We start from the raw sequence: 18,510 nt of genomic DNA, 5'->3' as shown, positions 1-18,510 counted from the left end.
GTTAACTGTGAAAAGGGGTGCATGCTGCAGATCAAGAATCCATGAGCACTGGAACCCTGGAGAAGAGGAGGCTGGGGGGGGGGGGGGGGGGGGGGATCTGTACAGGTATACAAAATTATGAGAAGTCTTACAACGCCAGGTTAAAGTCCAACAGGTTTGTTCCGAATCACTAGCTTTCAGAGCACAGCTACTTCTTACTGTGTCCACCCTCAGTCCAACGCCGGCATCGCCACATCAAAATTATGAGAGGCATAGATAGGGTAGATCATAAGAATGCCCCACGGCAGAGGTGTCGAAGTCCAGAGGGCATAGGTTTGAGGTGAGAAGTAGTTTAGAGGGTATGATGATATGCATAAGCAGTTACGTAGTGACAGACAAAACCTCTGACTAGCTGGTGGCGGTAGAGAACAACCATGTGACACTGCTACCTCAGGGTGTTGATAGAAAGTCTTCGTAGTGGATAGTCACAGTTAATTTATTATAGTTGGTAGTTTTTGATATTCTTATAGTTACCTTTACCACGCTTTTGTTAAATAATAAAACTTTAATTAAGAACTAGACATTCTACAGTGCAATTATTCCAACCGGCCAAACACCAAAACGTAACAAGACGGGACCCTGAGGAAAGGTTTTTTCACCCAGCGTGTGGTGGAAGTATGGAGTACGCTGCCGGAGAGGGTGGTGGAGGCAGGCACTCATACAACCTTTATGAAGCATCTGGACGAGCACTTAAATCGCCAAGGTATAGCAGGTTATGGACCAAGTGCTTGTAAATGGGATTAGTATAGATTGATATTTGATGGTCAGCATAGACATGGCGGGCCGAAGGGACTGTTTCTCTGCTGAATGACCCTATGACTCAGAGACACATTGTGGGTCTGCTTTTAAAATTATAGGTAAACTGAGAGCCCAACTTTAAATTCATGTGACCTGTTAGAGACTAAGTAAACCACTAATGAGGTTTCTAATCCAATTGTCAATTTATATTGGGTCATGATTTCAAGTTAAGAAGTGCTTTGCTTTGGATTTATGAGGCAGTGAGGTTGGCATTATTGGCGAATCAGTTTAAAATCAGTGTTCACTCATTATATCTGGATTTTTAAAAAAATCAAACTTTACCAAAAGGAAGTCTATCCACGGCAAAATAGATGCATTACTCCATTTAGAGCAGCAGTGGACTAACTAGAGGACTTTGATTAGAAAAGTGCTATTTTGTCAAGGACATGTAGCTACAGCAACCCAAGGTTTTGTTGAAAAAAAACAATGAAAGATGCAATAAGCATCTTTTCAATACACTACATCTATTATTCATAAAATGCTTCTGTGTTTTTGAACCCCACTGAGATGTTTTTGCTTTAATGTCATTATTCTATTGCTATATTTTCTTTCGCTATGCATCTGCCCTATTCTCTCGTTGTCCAGTGTTCTGTAATACAGACATGCATTAAACTGATGAAAATGGAAGTACTCAAGGTATTAAACCGGTACCCTTGCCGTCCATTCTCCCACCAAGTCCTCCTCGACTTTCCTTCCCCCTCTCTCGCAAGTCTAGACCCGTATAGAATGTTTTCTATTCTTAATTCAGAATTAGAATTTGTAATGCATTAATACATCCAACAAATCAAAAAGAAAAATGCCTTGGTAAGGGCAGCACGGTGGCACAGTGGGTTAGCCCTGTTGCCTCACGGCGCCGAGGTCCCAGGTTCGATCCTGGCTCTGGGTCACTGTCCGTGTGGAGTTTGCACATTCTCCCCGTGTTTGCGTGGGTTTCGCCCCCACAACCCAAAGATGTGCAAGGTAGGTGGATTGGCCATGCTAAATTGCCCCTTAGTTGGAAAAAATTAATTGGGTACTCTAAATTTTAAAAAAAAAATGCCTTGGTATTATAGCACACTGCTCCTAATTATACACAAAACGTAACTGGAATAAAGCCCTTTATTTTCTAAGAGGCCGCTTTATGATCAAGTTCCATTGCCAGCATCAGCAAATTCAAAACCACCAGTTTGATTTTGTTTGCACAAAAGGCACATTTCCCATTGTATAACTTATCTTAATTATTTACAGCAAATGCTTTACAACTACAGGTATACAAACTGGAAAATTATTTATTAGGTTTCTAAATGCAATAAAGTTTGACATGATTAGAGTTGTGCTATCACCACTATCCACCAGTAGACCTGTCAAACTTGTGATTTAATCATTCATCTGTTAAACATTCAGATCACGGGCGAAATTCTCCCCCCACGGCGCGATGTCCGCCGACTGGCGCCAAAAACGGCGCCAATCAGTCGGGCATCGCGCCGGCCCAAAGGTGCGGAATGCTCCGCATCTTTGGGGGCCAAGCCCCAACATTGAGGGGCTAGGCCAACGCCGGAGGGATTTCCGCCCCGCCAGCTGGCGGGAATGGCGTTTGTTGCCCCGCCAGCTGGCGCGGAAATGCGGCGCATGCGCGGGAGCGTCAGCGGCCGCCGACAGTTTCCCGCGCATGCACAGTGGGGAGAGTCTCTTCCGCCTCCGCCATGGTGGAGGCCGTGGCGGAGGCGGAAGGGAAAGAGTGCCCCCACGGCACAGGCCCGCCCGCGGATCGGTGGGCCCCGATCGCGGGCCAGGCCACCGTGGGGGCACCCCCCGGGGTCAGATCGCCCTGCGCCCCCCCCAGGACCCCGGAGCCCGCCCACGCTGTCTGGTCCCGCCGGTAAATACCAGCTTTGATTTACGCCGGCGGGACAGGCAATTTCTGGGCGGGACTTCGGCCCATCCGGGCTGGAGAATTGAGCGGGGGGTCCCGCCAACCGGCGGGGCCCGATTCCCGCCCAATCTTCGATACCGGAGACTTCGGCGGGGGCGGGATTCACGGCGGCCAACGGCCATTCTCCGACCCGGCGGGGGGTCGGAGAATGACGCCCCACATCTCTATTGATTTATGGTATGAACCAGACTATGAATATGTCTGAAGTTCTCTGACCAAGTAAGTTCAATGTGATAAGCAGTTCCATTTTTGAGCAAATAAAACACAGCTGTGATTAACTACAAATTAGGTACATAGGTTGTAAAATGGATCACAGAGATTTGGATGAGTGAGTGAGTGAGTGAGTGAGTGAGTGAGTGAGTGAGGGAGGGAAATGTTATAAAATGGATCACAAGGATTTAGATGAGTGAGGTGAGTGAGTGAGGAAGGGAGCCAGCCAGCCGCACACACACAAACCCTTACTCACCCACACCCACTGCTTGGTGCCGAAACATTTACATACATGCCTTACTCCTTTCCACCACCTCATCCCTCCTCAAAACCCTATCCACACATCCAGCGGGGTGAGGAGGAAAACCCTGGCTGAAAGACAACGGGCGCTATTCTCCGATCGCGGGACAGAGTGTCTGCGCCGTCGTGAATGCCGTGGCGTGGCATTAGCGATTCTGGCCCCCACAGGGGGCCAGCATGGCGCTGGAGCAGTTCATGCCGCTCCAACCTCACTTCCTGGCGCGCACTGGGGGCGCATGCGCAAGTGGCCTTACTGAACGCTCCGGCCCCGACACAACATGGTTCAGGGGCCGGACGCGCAACAAAGTAGGCCTGGGGGAGGGAGGGGGGGGGGGGGAGAAAGAGGCCAGCCCGCCGATCGGTGGGCCCCGATCACGGGCCACACCCCATCGGAGGCCCCTCTTGGGGACGCAGCACCCCCCACCCCACCCAGGCCGCCCCCTGACCCTTCGCGCAGAGTTCCTGCCGGCAGCGACCAGGTGTGGACGGCGCCGGTGGGATTCTGCTCTTTCCACGCGGCCGCTCAGCCCATCCGGGCCGGAGAATCAGTGGCCCCGCTGCGTACAGCGGCCCGCGACCGGCATGCGCCAAAAGAGCCGGCGCAAATGGCGCCGATTCTCCGGACCTCGGAGAATCAAGCGCCGGCATCGGGGCGCAGTTGCGGCGACTCTCCGGCCCGGCACGGGGAGAATCACGCCCAACGGACCTCTGAACCCTACTTTTGAATGAATTCCACCAAGACCAGCTCAGAGTGTGCGCTGACAATGGCAAACACAAGGTCAGTGTTAGCTAAACCCATCTCCGTAGCTTGGCCCATGTCCCTTTCCCTGGTGCCCAGGCCTTGGACTCTAGTCCATCTCTCTCTAGCTCTGCTTCTTCAAATAAATGGAAAGAATAGGTCCCATTAGTCAGCTCTGGCACTTTTTAATAGTCACCTTTATCAATTACTCATATTTGAAATGAGCAATTTATTGCTTTGACAGTAATGTTGTTTTGGTTTTCTTCATGCCTTAACTTTTAATTTGAAAGTCATGTTTAATGATGTGCCAAACCCCAGATCTCAGGCAATTGCTGCTGGTTTCTTGCTGAAGGAGAATGAGAGGTTACAGGAAGTCTGACGGATTTTTGGAGGGCTGGCAAAGGTATATTTTTGCTTCAATAGAAACATGAAATGTTGAAAATGCTCAGCACCTCTGACAGCATCTGTACAGAGGGACATTCAGCCTCCAATCTTCAGGTAAACATTCTCCGAGGCGGCTTTCAAAATACGACAACGCAGAATCGCCAAGCCGAAACTGGTAGCCATGTTCCGTACGCATGAGGACGGCCTCAACTGGGATCTCAGGTTCATGTCACATTACATGTAACCCCCACCATACTGCCTCGGTTTGCAGAATCCTACTAACTGTCCTGGCTTGAGACAATTCACACCTCAATTACCTGTGATTATCCCTCACTTCACTCACACTGTTTGTACCTGTAAAGACTTGTTTAACTGTGAAGACTCGCATTCCAACCATTCTCCACATTCCAATCCATAATTATCTTGCAATTATGTCTGTGCCTATATATGCTGTGTTTGTGAACCTGCCTCCACATGATGAAGGAACAGCGCTCCGAAAGCTTGTGATTTCAAATAAATCTGTTGTACTTTAACCTGGTTTTGAGAGACTTCTGACTGTGCCCACCCCAGTCCAGCGCTGGAATCTTCATATCGTGGAGAGAGAAACAAAAGTCAGAGACCCTTCATCAGAACCAGTGCAGTGACGTGAAACATTGACTGTTCCTCTCGCCACAGATGCTGTCTGACCTTTTGAGTATTTATAGCATTGTCTGGTCTGTTTATATTCCAGATTTCCAATACCTGCAGTACTTTGCTCCCCTATTATATGCTCCATGCAAGGCATTTGTAAGGATGGTTAGTTTCACCTTAAGATGAGATAATATTTATAACTTAATGCAAATATATATTTTTTTGTAAACAAAGCCCACTTGTGTGGCTAGAAATAGTACATTATTGCACAAATTGGTTGGTGTTAATCTACTGGGGGTCTTTGCCAATTATAAACTTGGAAGTGAAACCAAGAGTCATACATCACTATTAGTTCAAAGTATTCTCATTTGTGCACAGGATTGTTGTTTGTGATGCTTGGGGCACAAGTCTTTTGGATGTTGCTGTTCAGCTATTGCATAGGGTCAGGTTCAAAGAAGCACAGCTATTGCAGAACATGAATGACAACGTTGTGTGTAAATAAGTGAAATAAACTGTGGTTGTATATCATACTGAAACTAGGGGCGCGATTCTCCGACCCCCCCCACCAGGTCGGAGAATCGCCGGGGGCTGGCGTGAATCCCGCCCCCGCCGTGTCCCGAATTCTCCGCCACGAGAGATTCGGCGGGGGCGGGAATCGCGCCGCGCCGGTCGGTGGAAATCGCGCCGGTCGGCGGGCCCACCCCCACCGATTCTCCGGTCCGGGATGGGCCGAAGTCCCGCCGCTGTCAACCCGCGCCAGCCGGCGTGATTGAACCACCTTTCGAACGGCGGGACAAGGCGGCGCGGGCGGGCTTCGGGGTCCTGGGGGGGCACGGGGCGATCTGGCCCCAGGGGGTGCCCCCACGGTGGCCTGGCCCGCGATCAGGGCCCACCGATCCGTGGGCAGGCCTGTGCCGTGGGGGCACTCTTTTGCTTCCGCCTTCGCCATGGTCTTCACTATGGCGGAGGCGGAAGAGACCCCCTCCACTGCGCATGTGTGGGGATGCCGTGAGCGGCCGCTGACGCTCCCGCGCATGCGTCGCACGGCAAAGTCATTTCCCCGCCGGCTGGCGGGGCGCCAAAAGCCTTTCCCGCCAGCCGGCGGGGCGGAAATCAAGGCGAGGGCTCGGCCCCTCAAGATGCGGAGAATTCTGCACCTTTGGGGCAGTGCAATGCCGGACTGATTCGTGCCGTTTTTGGCGCCGGTCGGCGGACATCGCGCCAATTGCGGAGAATCCCGCCCCTGAGCTTTCGTTGGATATAGAGTACAAAATTTAAAAAATTGCTAAACTTATATGAAACAGATTCACCCCAATGCTATATGGTTCCCTTTTTTGGGCACCTGAAGGATGTGAGGGGAAAGGTTACAGGTGGGAATTAGGTGGATTAAGGGGCCCAGAAACAGGAGAAGCATCAGAGCCCATGCTTTCACCCATTGGCCCCGATTTAGGTGAATTTCACTGGAAATACTGGCTCAATCTAATGGAAACTGCTCATTATAGGCTTGGGAGAATCGCCTGGGCTGCCAAAATTTCCCGCGACGCCGGTCCGACGCCCTCCCGTGATTCTCCCAAGCGGCGGGAATGGCCCGGTCGAGTTTCGTGGGCCGCAGGCCGGAGAAGCACCCGAGACACCCAAAACGGCGATTCTCCGGCACCCCTGCTATTCTCAGACCCAGATGGGCCGAAGTCCCGACGGCGTGACCCCAGTTCACGCCGTCGCCGTTCACACCTGCTATTTAAAGTAGTCAGCCAGTCGTGCTGGCTGACGCCGAGCAGGGAGGAGGTGAGCGGATTGTAGCGCAGCGCCCGGAGACCGGGTCGGCTTCCCTGAGAAGGCTGCGGCCAAAGGGGGAGGGGTGCGGGAGAGTGTGCAGGTGGGGGGGGGGAAGAGTGTGCAGGTGGGAGGGGCGGGGGGAAGAGAGAGAGAGAGAGAGAGAGAGTGTGCAGGTGGGGGGGGGGGGAAGAGAGAGTGTGCAGGTGGGGAGGGGGGGGGAAAGAGAGAGTGTGCAGGTGAGGGGGGCGGGGGGAAGAGAGAGAGAGAGAGAGAGAGTGTGCAGGTGGGGGAGGGGTGCGGGAGAGTGTGCAGGTGGGGAGGGGGGGGGAAAGAGAGAGTGTGCAGGTGGGGGGGGGGGAAGAGTGTGCAGGTGGGAGGGGGGGGAAAGAGTGTGCAGGTGGGGGGGGGGGAAGAGAGAGAGAGAGAGAGAGAGAGAGAGTGTGCAGGTGGAGGGGGGGGGGAAGAGAGAGTGTGCAGGTGGGGGGGGGGGAAGAGAGAGTGTGCAGGTGGGGGGGGAGAGGGAGTGTGTGCAGGTGGGGGGGGAGAGAGAGTGTGCAGGTGGGGGGGGGGGGGAGGGAGTGTGTGCAGGTGGGGGGGGGGGAGAGAGAGTGTGCAGGTGGGGGGGGGGAAAGAGAGAGTGTGCAGGAGGGGGGGGAGAGGGAGAGTGTGCAGGTGGGGGGGAAAGAGAGAGAGAGAGAGAGAGAGTGTGCAGGTGGGGGGGGAGAGGGAGAGTGTGCAGGTGGGGGGGGGGAGGAAAGAGTGCGCAGGTGGGAGGGGGGGAAGAGTGTGCAGGTGGGAGGGGGGAGGGAGAGTGTGCAGGTGGGGGGGAGGGAGAGTGTGCAAGTGAGGGGGGGGAAGAGGGAGAGTGTGCAGGTGAGGGAGGGAGAGGGAGAGTGTGCAGGCGGGGGGGGAAGAGAGCGAGAGAGAGTGTGCAGGTGTGGGGGGAGGGGGAGAGTGTGCAGGTGGGGGGGGGAAGAGAGAGTGTGCAGGTGGGGGGGGAGAGGGAGAGTGTGCAGGTGGGGGATGAGGGAGAGTGTGCAGGTGGGGGGGGGGGGAAGAGGGAGAGTGTGCAGGTGGGAGGGGGGTGAGGGAGAGTGTGGATGGTATCGTCCATCCGCGGATGCCACATGTCAGCTGCCCTGATATGGCAGGACGGTGACGAGGACACGGCCGCAGGGTGCGTGTGGCTGATGGGCACAGGCGAGTGGCACACTGGTGAGCAGTACGGTGTGAAGTGACCGTTGGGCGCAGACAGTGACCAGGTGTTAGGCTGGCTGCGTATCTGCAGCGCGACCAGGCCACCAGGACACACAGGTATCCCATGCAACCCGGCTGGCGAGGTGTGGAAGAACCTCCGTGTAACATGTCATTTCTCTGCCCCCCACCACCCTCCTGCAGGTCACCATGTATGCCAACCAGACAGCGATGTTCACTGCCGTGGTTGGAGCCGCAGCTCTGGAGTTTGCCATCCGGCAGCGTAGAGTCGGACGGCCCACAGTGGCTGCAGATGCAGCGGTCGCCGGTGCAGCAGAGGGGATGGCCGCGGAGTGGCCCGTCGTCGACGCGCAGGCCGCACGCGCTCAGGACCCGAATGTACAGGGGGATGCCGAGGGGAACATTGACCGCCAGACGGCGAGGAATGCAGAGGAAGTGCTTGGGGGCGGAGCAGGAGGAGGAGGAGGAGCAGGTGGAGCACGAGGATCCACTGATGGTGGTGCCAGGGCGCCACAGGCGTCCAGCAAGGCCTAGGGTGTACCGTGACAGAATGTCGTTCGAGACCCTACCGGACATCACATGCAGGAGGAGACTACGGTTCAGCAGGGAGACGGTCGCACGTATATGCCAGTTCGTGGCGCACCTCGCACCACGTGGAATGGGAGGAGGACACGCTATACCAGTCTCCGTCAAGGTGACGGTGGCCCTAAACGTTTACGCTACCGGTTCCTTCCAGGCGCCGAGCGGGGTCCTCTCCGGGATATCACAGGCATCAGTCCACAGGTGCATCAGGGCCGTCACCGACACCTTGTACGCCATCACGGACAGGTACATTTCAATTCCCCGAGGAGCGAGCACAGCAGGAAGCACGGGCACGTGGATTCGCCAAGGTGGCCGGGATACCAATGGTCCAGGGTGTCATCGATGGTGTGCACATCCCCATGCGCCCACCTGCAGACAGCAGGGACGTGTTCGTGAACAGGAAGGGTGCGTACTCCATGAACATTCAGGTGGTGTGCGACCCCCACATGAAGATCATGCACGTGTGTGCAAAGTACCCCGGCAGTGTGCATGACGCCTACATTCTAGCACAGTCGTTCATCCCCGCAATGTTCGATGGATGCCCCCCCCCGGCTGAGGGGCTGGTTGCTGGGCGACAAGGGCTATCCATTGAGATCATGGCTGCTGACGCCAATACGGAGGCCTCACACCAACGCGGAGAGCCTATACAACGAGGCACATGCAGCAACCAGGTGTGTGGTGGAGCGGTGCTTCGGCCTGCTGAAGATGCGCTTCAGATGCCTGGACCGATCAGGAGGGGCCCTACAGTACCGGCATAGTTGTGGTCTGCTGTGCGCTGCACAATATTGCCATGCAGAGGGGAGATGACCTGATAGAGGAGTCGGAGGGAGGACCCAACGGCACCGGAGCCAACACAAACAAGGATGCGGAGGATGAGGAGGATGGGGCGCATCAGGGTGGGGGGAGGGGCGCAGGACGCAGACACTGCCCGGCTGCTCGTTACGCCCAGGAGGCTGCACGACGGCACCGCCGGGGACAGCGGCCATGCGACGCGTTGGTGGTCGCACGGTTCACGCACTGTGGGGGTGGGATTCGCTGAACACTGCCACTTGCACCGTCAGTCCTGCACACGGGCACCACATGCCAACCCCCCCCCCCCCCGCACCGCGTTCACGGCACCAATTCCACATCACCTTACCACTGCGGCACTACGGGATTGCACAACGTTGATGATTGGGTAAGCGGGTGTGACAGCCCGCTCTGCGATGAGCTGTGTGCTCAGATTCACCAGCCGAGGTCTGACTCATGGCTTTAGCTGAACCATGCACTCCGGTGGTCACAGCCTTCGTGACGGATATTTCACCACATGCCCGTGGGGTGGCTGGCGTCGGTGTACCGAGGACAACGGTGTCCGATTATGGGGGGGGTCACCACATCCGGAACAGACCTTGAACGACTCGTATACCACGACGCCAATCGGGCACCCTCACGAGCGCCCGGGCACCGGACATAGCACACAGTCTTACAAGTCAAATTTAACAGTGCGTTTATTCGTGTGGTGAACATAGGTGCCCTACCCACTACAACTAGACTGTGCCCTGCACCCGTGCCAACTTCTTATGTGCCTAACGACTTTGCCTTACGGGCCCTACCACTACGTCTAGGTGTCTCCCCAGATGGTACAGCAGGAGTGGAGGCGGACTGCTGAGAATCACGCCCTTCGACATGGCTCCCCGTCGGCACACGTTTCCTGGGGCGGCCCAGCTTCGATGGGCCAGGCTGCTCGGTAGGTGTGCTGGATGGTGTGGTGCCACCCTGACCTGCCCGCTCCCCACCAGATGCGCCAGGGACGGAACGGGGGGAGGCCGAGTGTACCGGAACGTCCCTTGGTGGAGCTACTGGGACGGGCCCCAGAACCTCCTCCTCCCTCGGGGAGCCCGGTGGCCCCCGGGCCTCACTGTGGGACGGAGATGCGCTCGGAGACATGCCCCGTCGCACCCCCGACACCTGGCACTGCCAGTCCTGGAGGCCTGCAGCGGTATCGACCACGGTCCGAATGTTCGCCGAGACGGGGCCCAGGGAGTGCGACATTCCTGCCATGGACTGTGCTATCTCAACCTGCGAGTGCGTTACGCCATCCATCATGTGCGCCAGGCGGTCTATGCTCTCCGCGACTGACTGCTGGGACTGAGCCATCGCTTGCTGGGACCGGGCCATGGCATGGTGAGACTCAGCCAGGGCCCGGAGAGCGGCAGCAATGTCGTGTTGGCTCTGGCGCATGGCTACCTGAGAGAGGGCAGCCCGCTCCTGGGCCATGGATGACGGGTGCACATGAAGCCCAACGCCTTGCAGAACCTGACCCATGGCCAAAACCCTTTCACCCATTGCCTCCATCACGGACGCCACCCATGCGGTGTCAGCCTGGGTGGCTGCGATGAGCGGCACCACTCCCTGCTCCTGGACGCGGATAGACTCCTCCAGCTGCATGTGCAGGTGCTGGAAGATGGCCCTCATCCCGTTACTCAGTCCCTGGGTGTCCATACGCATCGGTTGTCCGGGTGGGTCAATTACATCCAGGAACCCGGGAACCGTCTGGGTGGCAGCTGTTTGCTGGGCCTAGGCTGCTCTCCGACCGTCCAGCCCCTCGGCTGCTCCAAACTCCACCTGCTGTACCGGCTCGGCTGTGGGGTGCACACCAGACCGTGACCCGGGAGCCTCATCACTTATCTGCCCAACCGAGGTGAGTGTCTCTGCGATGGTGAACGGTGTGGGAGACAGCAGTGCCGCAAGCTCGAGGTCATCATTCGCCAAGAAGTCTGGTGTGTACTGGTCCCCCTCATGGCCCGGCGCAAGCTCCATGCGGGCCATGTCGTCTTGACCTCCAGTTCGATCCAGCGGGGGTGTGGCCATGATGTGCGCTTCGGCATGACTGTCCACCCTGTGCCCCTGACTAATGTCTGTCCCGGAGGTCTCAGCGTCCCGGTCCTGTGTCCCAGACTGTGAGGTCTGCCCTCCTGTCCGACCAACTATCAACCTCTGGCGTGCGTCCCTGGGTGCCGTTGCGGTGGGTGGCGTTGCGCTGCTTCCTGGGCGAGACGTCCCTGAAGGTTCGGACGATGGCCCTGGGGAACATAAAAGATTTGGGGTTCGTTAGACACGGTGGCCCGGGTGTATGGTGGTGGTGGGTGCACAGTGTGAGGGGGGATGGGATCTGGGGTGCAGTGGCCCGAGTGTGAGGGGGGGGGGTGGGATCTGGGGTGCAGTGGCCAGAGTGTGAGGGGGGATGGGATCTGGGGTGCAGTGGCCCGAGTGTGAGGGGGGGGATGGGATCTGGGGTGCAGTGGCCCGAGTGTGAGGGGGGATGGGATCGGGGGTGCAGTGGCCAGAGTGTGAGGGGGGATGGGATCTGGGGTGCAGTGGCCAGAGTGTGAGGGGGGCGATGACGGGTTGGGGGTGGAGAGGACATGCAAGGTTCTCTCACTTGTTTCTGCGCCTCCGACCTGGCATGGCGCGACCTCCCGGGTGGCGGATCCCCCAGCGAGGTCCAGGGCCCTCTGCTCGTGAATGGACAGGGGGGGGGGGGGGGGGGGGGAGGGGTTGGATAAAGCATCACCATTAGGCGGGTATCATCAGGGCATGCAGATATTGACAACATTGTTGCTGATTCAGGAGACAGCACGCCATGGGTTTGCTCCAGGGGGGCCCCGGGGCTCATGTGGGTCGAGTAGATAGTTGGGCACCGTGACACCCCCCAAACCCCCCCCACCATCGCCCCTGATGCCCCAGTCCCCCCCAACACTCCCAACGCCCCCCGCCCCCAACCCCACTTCCCCCCCCCCCCCGGCACGGGGGGGGGGGGGGGGGGGGCCTGGGGGCACCCTCATGGCAATTACCCTGGCAGCCCAAGTGAGGTCATGCAGCTTCTTGCGGCACTGCTCCCCCGTCCGGGGGGTCTGCCCCACAGCACTGACTGCAGTGCCCACCTCCCGCCAGCCGCGCCTCACCGCGCTGGATGGCTGGCGATGCCCACGTCTTGGGCAGAGGGTGTCCCTTCTCCACTCCACCTCATCCACCAGGGTGTCCAGGTCCGTATCCCGGAACCTCGGTGCGGCTCTTCGGGGCTCAGCCATCTCCTCAATTCTCCTCCGGGTCCTCTGTGCGCGGTTCGCGCAATTTATGACGCAGCGGTGCGTCATTCGGGCGTCGCACGGAGACGACGCGGCCTTCGCAAAATTCCCGCCCGAGGTTCACGCGGCCCCGATCCTAGCCCTTTTTCGGGCCCTAAATCGGTCGGGATCGGGGCCGGTCCGCGCCGTTGTGAACCTCGACGGCGTTCCCGACGGCGCGGCCACTTCGGCGTGGGAGTGGAGAATCGCGCCCAAGATGTTGCCAGAATTTATTTGTGCTTACACCTGCTCCATGGCTGTAACATTGGCAGAACATCTGTTCACCTGTGTAAATGGGGTTTTCTCTGATGTTTATACAGCACCCGAGAAACCCTGGGGAAATTTATGGTGCATATTTCCACTGCTCCTCACAACCTCACTGTGCCGAGGCATTTAAAAAAATGTTAAGGTGCTTTCCAAGGATTGGAAGCCATAGAAATTATACATTGTATAGTCACAATGGTGATGCAAGAGATAAAAGAAACTGAAATGATGAGGAAGGACTGAAGACTATTTCCATGTGTTATGATCCCAGTTGATGTTATAACTGGACAGGAAGATCCCAGAATGGAACCCTCGCTCAAAAGACTGTAACTTTTACTTTTTTTAATAAACATGGAGGAACAGAGTCAGAGGACCACTACTTAGTTTTAACAATGAGAAGAAAAACATTAATAAAACATGAAAAATTGAATTATAAGACAATACTCCTTTACTTCCCCCTTTAGTTTAGCAATTACAGACAGTTTTAGGATTAACATGGATTACAAAGTACATTATAAACTACAATGGTCTTATGAACACACAAAGTCCCTTTTAAGCACACAAGGTGACTGTGGTAAGACACACTCCCCTCTGAACCCAAGTAAATGTCTGTGGACTTCTACTCAAAGAACCCCCCCCCCAGATGATGTTTATACCATGAGCCACCTTGTCTCACTGAACTCTGGCTTCCACATGATTGATTTCAAATTCCGCTTTCAATAGTCACATTTTAAAATCTTCTCCTAAATTATGCTTTCCCTCCACTGCTTCCATCAATTTTTTGCTTTTAGATTTTATACTTCTCTCTTCAGGTTTCCTTTGTCTTAGATGTTTTTACGCAAACTCCGAGGTCCAGCCACTGATTTCCACAATTATTTCAAATAATGTTTCCCAAACTGTAGAAATTTCTCAAAAATCTTGCTATTACTTTAGATATCTTTCTGGCCTCTCACAATCCAATACCTTTTAGCACGGTAGCACAAGTGGATAGCACTGTGGCTTCACAGCGCCAGGGTCCCAGGTTCGATTCCCCGCTGGGTCACTGTCTGTGCGGAGTCTGCACGTTCTCCCCGTGTCTGCATGGGTTTCCTCCGGGTGCTCCGGTTTCCTCCCACAGTCCAAAGACATGCAGGTTAGGTGAATTGCCCTTAGTGACCAAAAAGGTTAGATGGGGTTATTGGGTTACGGGGACAGGGTGGAAGTGGGGGTTTAAGTGTGTCGGTGCAGCCTCGATGGGCTGAATGGCCTCCTTCTGCACTATGTTCTATGTTCTTTTCAACTCTGTGACGTCACTGAACAGTGGCCTGTTTTGGTCCCGGTTTCCTCTGTTCCGTTAATCTGTTCCACTTCTTGGAAACATCTCTTCATTTCTCTAGTTTCCGTAACTAGCTGGACTTTAGTATTCTGGCATCTGTTTTTTTAAACAATTACTCCGTAGTATGGCTTTTCTTCTAGCAAGGCTGAGAGAGATGTTCCCCTTGTTTAGTTGCTGGTAAGAGTCCTTTCAGATAAGGAAAATAAACTCTACAGTGTTTTGACCCAAAGGCATTTCTGGTGCATATTTCCTTTGTGAATGCAATCATCTGAAATCAATGTTTAGCACAGGGATAGGGGCTGTTTAGCACAGGGCTAAATCGCTGGCTTTGAAAGCAGACCAAGGCAGGCCAGCAGCACGGTTCAATTCCCGTAACAGCCTCCCCAAACAGGCGTCGGAATGTGGCGACTAGGGGCTTTCCCACAGTAACTTCATTTGAAGCCTACTTGTGACAATAAGCGATTTTCATTTCATTATATGATTTTAAAGTAATTAGCCTTCTAAAATCAACTGCTTCTCACAAGAGCTGTGAGAGCTCTCACTACCAACCGCCAACTGCAATTAAATTAGCTAAGCTAAAACTTACAAATTATCTACCTTACCAGTCCTTATTGCTGAGCAACCATTGCTGGTTTATTTCATCTTCACACCATAGTCCTCTTTAAGCACAGTTGAATCACGGGAATTGAAACCAACCCCCACACATACAAACACCTTTGTCCTTCATCAATCTAACTCTTGGTTTTACCCTTCCAGGCACAGAAATATTAAATTAAATCCACTTAAATCTATGCCTTATTTATAATGCTTACTGATACAAATGTAAATTGCTTAAAACTACCTTTGTTTTCCTACCTCGAACAAGAAATTTGAGTAGGAAAGACTGGTTCCTCTCAGAGAAGAGTCTGTACTGCGAATTGTTTGTGCACGGAATGATTTTCCACAAGGATTAGTTGGTGCAGAGATCGTTGCATCTTTTTTGTTTAAAAAAAAAGATACATTTTGAAGAAAAAAAAAGATAAGGGATTGTGGGAAAGAGCAGCAAGATTAGTTTGGGGTTGATCGGGCAGAGAGCCGACACAGACATAATGATTTCCATTTGTATGGAAATTTCCACGGTAAGCTCAATTTTCTCAATCCATCAAGCTGGCTGTCAGAATAAAACTTTTTGGATATTATTTTAGCTATTACTTCCATTCTTGACTTGAACAATTTTTCAGAGCGTTTTACATTCTGCACAAATAAACGCATGGCAGAAGACTGGCCACATGAGGGCGACCTCGTAATCCATGTGAATCTCATCAAATGCTTATCCGTAACTCATATTTCACATCACCCGTGCAAGTTGTAATAATACACTGATCACAAAGCCAAGAATCTGTGGTAACATTTTTGTCAGTTTTGATTCATAAGGGAAAGTACTGAGAAGGAGACCATTCAGTCTATACTAGTTCACTCTTCCATTCAAACTTGGCATTCCCTCCTCACAATATTTTACTGCCACAGCCTTTATAATTACTTCCTTTGTGGGGAAGGAGGGGGATCTGAAATGTGGATTTTAACTCATGGATGGAGAACAGCATGGTAGCAAAGTGGCTTCACAGTGCCAGGTCCCAGATTCGATTCCTGGCTTGGGTCACTGTCTGTGTGGAGTCTGCATGTTCTCCCCATGTCTGCGTGGGTTTCCTCCAGGTGCTCCGGTTTCCTCCCACAAGTCCCAAAAGACATGCTATTAGGTAATTTGGACATTCTGAATTCTCCCTCTGTGTACCTGAACAGGCGCCAGAATGTGGCGACTATGGGCTTTTCACAGTAACTTCATTGCAGTATTAATGTAAGCTTACTTGTGACAATAAAGATTATTTATTATTAACAGGGAGATGGGCCACCTCAGTCGGGCTGGCTGCCCATTTCCTCAAGCGGAAGGTCCAGTTCTTTTCAAGGGTCAAAGTGCATGCTGAAAATGAGTGCAGTTTGCAGGCTAAGGACTGGCAGAATAGCAGGTGGCCCAGAGATGGTCCCACTTATCAACTGGCTAAGACAGGAACCCACTGGACAGTCATTCAAGGATGATGGTAAATTGTACAGTGATTATTTATTTTCTCACCTCCAACTCTCACCACAGGGTTGTTGTGTATAATGTTCAGTGACAAAGGACAACAGCATTGTAATGAGAATGTCTAAACAGGATGCTCCAAGATGTGAAATGCCGTCAAATAAAAAAACACAAGTGAAATTCAATATTCAATATTAAGAAATGGAAGTTAATCTATAGCTGGGATAAATGTCAAGTATGACTTTATAATGAAGGTTATATGAAAAACAAAAAAAATATTGATAATTGATTGGGATGCTATTGAATAGCTGCTGAAAGCATCATCAATTTATACAGCACCAATGGCCAAGATGGATTTATTAAGGTTCATAATAAATCCATACAGGATACATTGCTAGAGCATGAGGAAGTGATGTGGGTATTCTATAAATAATTGCTAACACCACTCTTGGACCATTTTTCCCTGTCATTACGAACAAATGATGAGGCATCAAAAAGTGATCAAAGAAGACCAATGAAAATTGTACCAATTTTAAAGCCCAGGAAATAGGGCTACAAACTTGGCGTAATTAAATCTGTTCCCTTTTGAAAAAAGATGGTTCCAGCAGGAGAACCCGAGGTAGATGTTAGAAAAAAAAAACTTTTATGAAAAACCGGAGCAAAACGAAGGGATGTAAAGGAACTGCAGACAAAACATAATTTGAAGAGTTAAGTATTTCATGTCAAATATTGTTGGAGTAGACTGCCAGCTAGTGGTCGAAGTGATCCAAGAGAGAAAGATGCCTGATTCGACACGGAGGACAAAGAAAATAGGCATGAACCTTTCCCTTCACAAGCAGAAATAGATGTATGCCAGGAGTAAATCTGTCCAGCTGCCAATTTTGCATTACAGAAGGCACACACATAGCAGGAACTCCAGGTGACCAATTAGTTTTCATGATGTAATAAAAGATATTTCTTTTAATGCGGTCTTGACAAAAAATATCCGATTATACTGCTGAACGGCTGCTTTATCGAAGTCAAGATTCTGACTTTGTGTTAGATGTGAAAGACAGTTTAAGATAAAGATAGGATGGAGAATTCACAATTTGTTAACACTTTTCACACTCTCTGAATGTCCTAAATCAGCCCCAATGACTTACCTTTGAAGTAGTCACTGTTTTAGGTTGGTGAAGATTCCAAACAACTGATGGACAGCACGATCCCACAAACAAGAATGAAGCAGTCTGTGCCTATATATGCAAAGATCTAAACAATATACAGACTTCCACTGATAAGTGGTAAGTAACGAGTGTCAGGCAATTATTGTCACAAATTGAAAGAAATTCTAAGTATCTCCCTGTTGTGCATTCATGTTTGTTCTTTGTTGGAGCAATGTCACTTTAAGAGTCCAATCACGTGGCATATTGATGATGTCAATAGCCGTTTGCGCAGGCAAACATTCTATCCTAACAGCCGGTAGAGTAAACACCTTTTCAATAAAGTTCATGTTTGTTTATACTTCGTGGTGTGCAAGCCTATCCCCTAAAGGAGGAGGTCAGAACCACACTTGCAGACTCCCAGAGAAGTAAAAAAAAGATAGAAAAATCATTGATCCATGCACAAACATCTGAAAAGGATTATGAAGTTAAAAACTTCGCTACACCAAAGCTAGCAATGGAAGGGTGCCAAATATCAGTAGCAGCCATCAAAGGAACCAAAATGTAAAATAGCCAAAATAGCTTTTGGACATCAAAAAGAAGCTCGCCATGCACTCTGCCCAGAAATAGTGGAACAGTACAGGTAGCATTGTTAGTAGCAAGTACCCTGCAACAATAGCTTAGAGCTGAGAGTGTTCCAAAACGTAACCAGAAATGTGAATCAATCATATAGTTCACAGCTACTTTGAAGAAATTCGCTGAATATTGTGAATTTGTAGAGGTCTTGAACGACTCCATGAGAGACAGGCTAGTGTGCGAGTTAAGAAGCAAAGCTATCCAAAAAGGGTTGTTAATAGAAAGCAACTTAAACCTAAAGAAGGCTTCAGAAGTCATGATCACTGGGGAATTTGCAGCAGCTGAAAGGATGCAATATGCAGGAATTGTGGTAAAAAGCGGCACATCGAATGTGCCTGTTGGGAAAATAAAATAAACAATATGATATATCCCTGTTAATAATAAATAATCTTTATTGTCACAAGTAAGC

General features: G+C 52.0%; 1 protein-coding gene across 4 annotated transcripts in view; it reads right to left on the bottom strand.

The window, feature by feature from the left end:
• Nucleotides 1-18,510, bottom strand: part of tub (TUB bipartite transcription factor) — a 589,124-nt gene that overhangs the window by 347,155 nt on the left and 223,459 nt on the right. The gene's annotated exons all lie outside the window — the stretch shown is intronic.

Source organism: Scyliorhinus torazame, chromosome 10 (genome assembly GCF_047496885.1).
Source record: "Scyliorhinus torazame isolate Kashiwa2021f chromosome 10, sScyTor2.1, whole genome shotgun sequence".
Taxonomy (NCBI): Eukaryota; Metazoa; Chordata; class Chondrichthyes; order Carcharhiniformes; family Scyliorhinidae; genus Scyliorhinus; species Scyliorhinus torazame.
This window is presented reverse-complemented; position numbering and strand designations above follow the sequence as displayed.